Consider the following 5,133-nt stretch of genomic DNA (forward strand, 5'->3'; position numbering starts at 1 on the left):
TGAATAAATTATGGCATGGGCACATGTCTGCACACACAAACACACAGTGGGAAATGATGTATTGGGGTATATAAATGTCCCAAACAAGAGGGATGCTTACAATAAATAGTGAGGGGAAAAAATCAAATTCAAAGTAAAGGGAATAACACCAATCTGTTAAAAAAATTACAAACTGGGGCGCCTGGGTGGCTCAGTCGGTTGAGCTTCCGACTACGGCTCAGGTCATGATCTCGCGGTTCGTGAGTTCGAGCCCCGCTTCGGACTCTTTGCAGACAGCTCAGAACTGGGAGCCTGCTTCGGATTCTGTGTCTCCCTCTCTCTCTGTCCCTCGCCCACTCATGCTCTGTCTCTCTTGCTCTTAAAAATAAATAAACCCCTAAAAAATTAAAAAAAAATGATAAACAGGTTATGTGGTGCTCTTTTCTGGCTGGAGCCAGGGAAGATGCAGAAGAGAATAAAAAGATGGCTCCTGCTATGTCAGGAACCCCTAAGAAAAAGGAAAAGACAAACCAAAACAAAACAGACCAACAAAAAACTTGAAAATCAAACGCTTAAGAAAGAAATTAGCCCAAAGGATGTTTTGAAAGGCAAGGAAAAAGCTTATCTATGAAAAAGATAAGCTATCACAAAGAATATAGATGGATGTACAGAACTGATACGAGAATAGCTAGGATGGCGAGAACAGCTGGCAACTTCTCTGCACCTGCAGAACCCAAATTGGCACTTGCCATCAGGATCGGTGTGACCCCCAAATTCTGAAAGATGCTGCGGCTTCTTTGTATTCGCCAGACTTTCAGTGGTACCTTTGTTAAGCTCAACAACGCTTCCATTAACTGGAAGTCCGTAAGTGAATGTTTTTCATGCATGGTTATGGCAGAATCAGCAAGAGTTGATTGCCGCATCTCTTAGTAAATATGGCATTGCTGGAGCAGAGGATGTAATTCATGAGATCTACACTGTTGGCAAACCCTTCAAAGTAGCAAACAATGTCTACTGGTTCTTCCCATTATCTTCTGAACGAGGTGGCTGGAAGCACAAGACCATTCAGGGGCCCCTTAGGTGGCTCAGTCAGTTAAGCGTTTGACGTGGGCACAGGTCACGATCTCATGGTCGTGAGTTCAAGCCCAGCGTCTGGCTCTGTACTGACAGCCCAGAGCCCAGAGCCTGGAGCCTGCTTCCGATTCTGTGTCTCCCTCTCTTTCTGCCCCTCCCCAGCTCACACATGTGCTCTCTCTCTCTCTCTCTCTCAAAAATAAATAAATATTTAAAAAATTAAAAGAAAAAGACTATTCATTTTGTAGAAGTTAGAGATGCTGGCAAAAGGGAAGACCAAATTAATAAGCTTATTAGAAGTGTTAAATAACAAAAATTCAACTGAGTACATTTTAAAGATCTAATGGGTTTATTAATTGATTTGTGAATGGGCCAGCATTCCATCTAGCAAGTAGAAGGGATCTCCAAAAGGATAGAGAAAAGGTTTAAAGGTAGAGAGGGGGTAGAAGAAAGGAGATTATAAGCAGAGAATCCATTGTTTCAGGTAAAGTTGCTTTCCTAAGGGGACCGAAAGGGTCTATCAGTAAATTTCCTAGCGCTGACCAGGAAATTCCCATGTTGACTGGCTAAAGGTTACCCTTCTAAGGGCTTGAAACTGCAGTTAGATTAAGTGTTAAGTCTTGGTTTACTGACCTGGGGCCTTAACCTAAGTGATACCACTTTTGGGTCTGTGGTTTTCTTAACAGAAGAATAAACTAAGGTATCTATCATGATTATTTTTGTAATCTGGCCAGTTAATAAACAGTTACTGCTTCCAAACCGAAATGTAAAGCAAACAACCCCCCCCCCCCAAAACAACAAGAACAAGAATAACAACAACAACAACAACAACAACAACAACAAACACAGGTTATGTGGTTGACCAAAGAGAAACTGGGACAAGTACACACCCAATTCTTCACATTTGTTACCTAAGGGAGGTTTGGTGGGGGGGATCATTTACTTTCCATGAATGAATGAATGAATGAATGAATGAATTAAATCAGAAAAGGGAAGACACAGGCAGGAGAAAAGAAAAAGTAGAACACCATCCTGGTGATGGGTGCTAGGTGAGAGAAGGGCTGGCTACCAATATGGCAGCCAGCCTCATTCTCTCCTCTCTAATGGGATCAGAGAGCTGCTTCTGACTTTTTGAGTGCAGAGATTTGGAGAAGGATGTTGCCTAAGGAGGAGGAGTATGGCTGCACTACCCAAGTTGCCTGCAATTCTGGATAGCCCCTCTTCTCTGTAGAGTTGTGTTCAGGTTGCCCAGGGCCAGTCTCCTCCCGGTTATGTGCAGTCATACGGTAATATCCTGCCTCAGGAGAAGTTCTGCCCTTACTTGCGCCAAGCTCAAGCTCCTAAGGTGGAGGGATAAGGTCAGCGGAAGGCTATTGATGGATGAAGGCACATCAACTCCAGGCATGAGCGGAAACTTCTAGATGAGTCAAGAAATTTGCCAGACATCTATACTATTCTCCTCACCCCACCCACAGAGCAAGCACTGATTTGTGTGTGGATGTCACTGTCTAAAGTTCTTCTAGGAAAAAATATGGCACAATACTATGTTAAGTTATTAATCTGTGCTTTTTATGACACAATAATATGCTTTCTCTATTATGTATATTATCTCTCTATTAGGTATACATATTATATATGTCTATTTTATATTTATCTTTATTTATATTTATGTGTCTTTTCCTCCTCATTTGTGCAAATAGTTGGTGCTGGGGAAGTGTGAGGCAGGATCATGTTTCTGGCTATTAAGTTCCAATAACGCAAGTCTGAAGAAGTCATGAAAGATTGCCAGAAAAGGCCAAATGGAGGATTTGTGGGCATTGACCAAGTGCTTGGGCCAGACACACGATGGGAGGTGAATTTTCCAGGCTAGAAGGAGATTCCCATGGGAATAGGGGAGTGTTGGGAGGAGAAGGGAGGAGTCTGTGGGAGCAAGGACATAAGGTCCTTGCCTGATTTTCAACCATATAAAGAAGGGAATAATAAGACTTCATGGAGGAAATAGATGCTTGGAATTGAGAAAAATGAAATTAAGGGGATCTGTTCTTCCAACAACAAACATTTTAGAATTATAGAAAATGTTGTACTGAATATTCTAATGTCTCTGTGCAAGAGTTTTTCTGTAATTTATGCTTTAGAAGTTGACTTGCTAGGTACTAACCTTCAAACTTTGCTAGATATTGTGAAAATGCCTTAAACATTAAACCAATTTGCCCCCTCAATCTCTAACCTTTCTTTTCTCAAATTTAAACTATGCTCCATTTAGTAAAACTTCACTGTTCATTCATCATCAGGAATGTACATTAAGAATTTGAAAGTTCCTATTTCCCCTCCTTCCTCACCACTACTTACTTTTGAATTTTTTCCAGTCTTGGGGACATGAAAAGGTACCTTGTTTTAATTTGCATGTTCCTATGACTAGCAAGTTACTTTTTTTTTTTTTTTTTTAATATCTTCCTTGGTCATATAGAGATTCTCTTCTGTGAACTGAAGGTTTATATTGATTTCTCATCAGGGCTTTTTGTGGTCTTACTTTTAGGATATTTTTATGTATTCTATATTAAATTTATTTCTCAAAAGTACTGTAAATATTTTCTCTGTCTGTAGCTTGCCTTTTAACTTTGTTTCTGGTCCCTAATGTATAAAGATTTAACATCTTTATGTCATCAAATATATAGTTTGTACTTGAGGGCTTAGTCTTTTTTTTTCTTCATAGACTTTATTTTTTAAAGTTTTAAGTTCATACCAAATTGAGCAGAAGATACACGATCTCCCATACACCTTCTGTTCCAACTCCTGTATGACCTCTTCCATTATCAGCACCCCTATCAGAATTGTACATGTGTTACAACTAATGAATCTTTCTGTATTTTAAGGAATCTTGCCTGACTTTCCTCGTATAAGATAGTCTCCTACATTTTCTTCTAAAACTTTTAAGGGTTGCTTTTAGCTTTTAAGTCTTTGATCCATGTGGACTTTCTATTTGTTTATGGAATGAGGAGAATTTAATTTTCGGGTATATTTTAAGACTTGTTTCTTAATCACATGGGGTCAGCCCATCCTATTAGCAGATTCACCTGCAGCTCTACTGAAAAATCCAGGATAGCAAAGCTGTTCTTGGCGGGCATCAGGACCAGACTTGTGCATAAGTCACTGGGCTCGTAGATAAGCCTCAGAAACCAAAGAGCAAACTAGTGGTGTTACTTGGTTGAGTGAGTGATGTGACTTCTGTGGAGTCTTCTATGCTGTGGACATTGGCCAGTAGGAAACCAGGAACATTCACTGATTGAAAAAGGATATAATTGGCCTGGCCTCACAACTCAATATTAGTCTCGGGATCAAAACAAGCAAACAACAAGCAAATATGGGAGACCTAACACTGCCAAAGTATTTTTTTGAAGAAAATATGGATAACCTAGAGGAGACTTGTTTCTGGATAATGTTTCCTCCCTGTAGCAAAACAAATTTATTTAACACATACTATGATCTTCTTCATGTTCTTAAAAAACTGAACGTGGCGGAACGGAAAAAATCCATTAAAATAGGATGATTTAGTTGGGAAAAATAAAATTTATATTATTTCTCTGCATCCTGGAAGAGAATAAAATAACATCAAGTTTAATAATTTGAGCAGAGATTCATTTCGGGTTTTCCCAAAAGGTAAAACAATTACACAGAATTTCATGGTAATTTTAATATTTATACAGTTGTTTTAAAAGAAAATAAAAGAAAACCTTAACCTATATACAGCACTTCTACTGATGATTTCTGAAGTAAAAGGATAATATCAAAATTAAAAAGTATAACCCAGAATCCAGTGTACTTTCTAAGATGAATGTCAATTTCAGTATTTGAAATAGAGATCGATCTTTGTAATAAAATTAAAAGTAAGTTAAAATAATTAGCTGGGACTATCCCACATGCATTCTAAATCCCCCAAGTAGTGTAGGTAATTTTTCTTATTCTTCCACAACACATGGCATTCTTTCTATGAATGACATCAGTTTGGAAATACCCTGTGGTTTTCTGAGTTATAAATGGATATCTCACTATGAACGCCTGATTATATTATGATTCATACTT

General features: G+C 38.7%; 1 pseudogene; it reads left to right on the forward strand.

Annotated features, from left to right (window-relative positions):
* The first annotated feature begins 542 nt into the window (after window positions 1-542).
* Window positions 543-1,489, forward strand: LOC122492328 (annotated as a pseudogene).
* Window positions 1,490-5,133: the final 3,644 nt, after the last annotated feature.

The sequence above is a fragment of the Prionailurus bengalensis genome, chromosome C2, assembly GCF_016509475.1.
Source record: "Prionailurus bengalensis isolate Pbe53 chromosome C2, Fcat_Pben_1.1_paternal_pri, whole genome shotgun sequence".
NCBI classification, from domain to species: domain Eukaryota; kingdom Metazoa; phylum Chordata; class Mammalia; order Carnivora; family Felidae; genus Prionailurus; species Prionailurus bengalensis.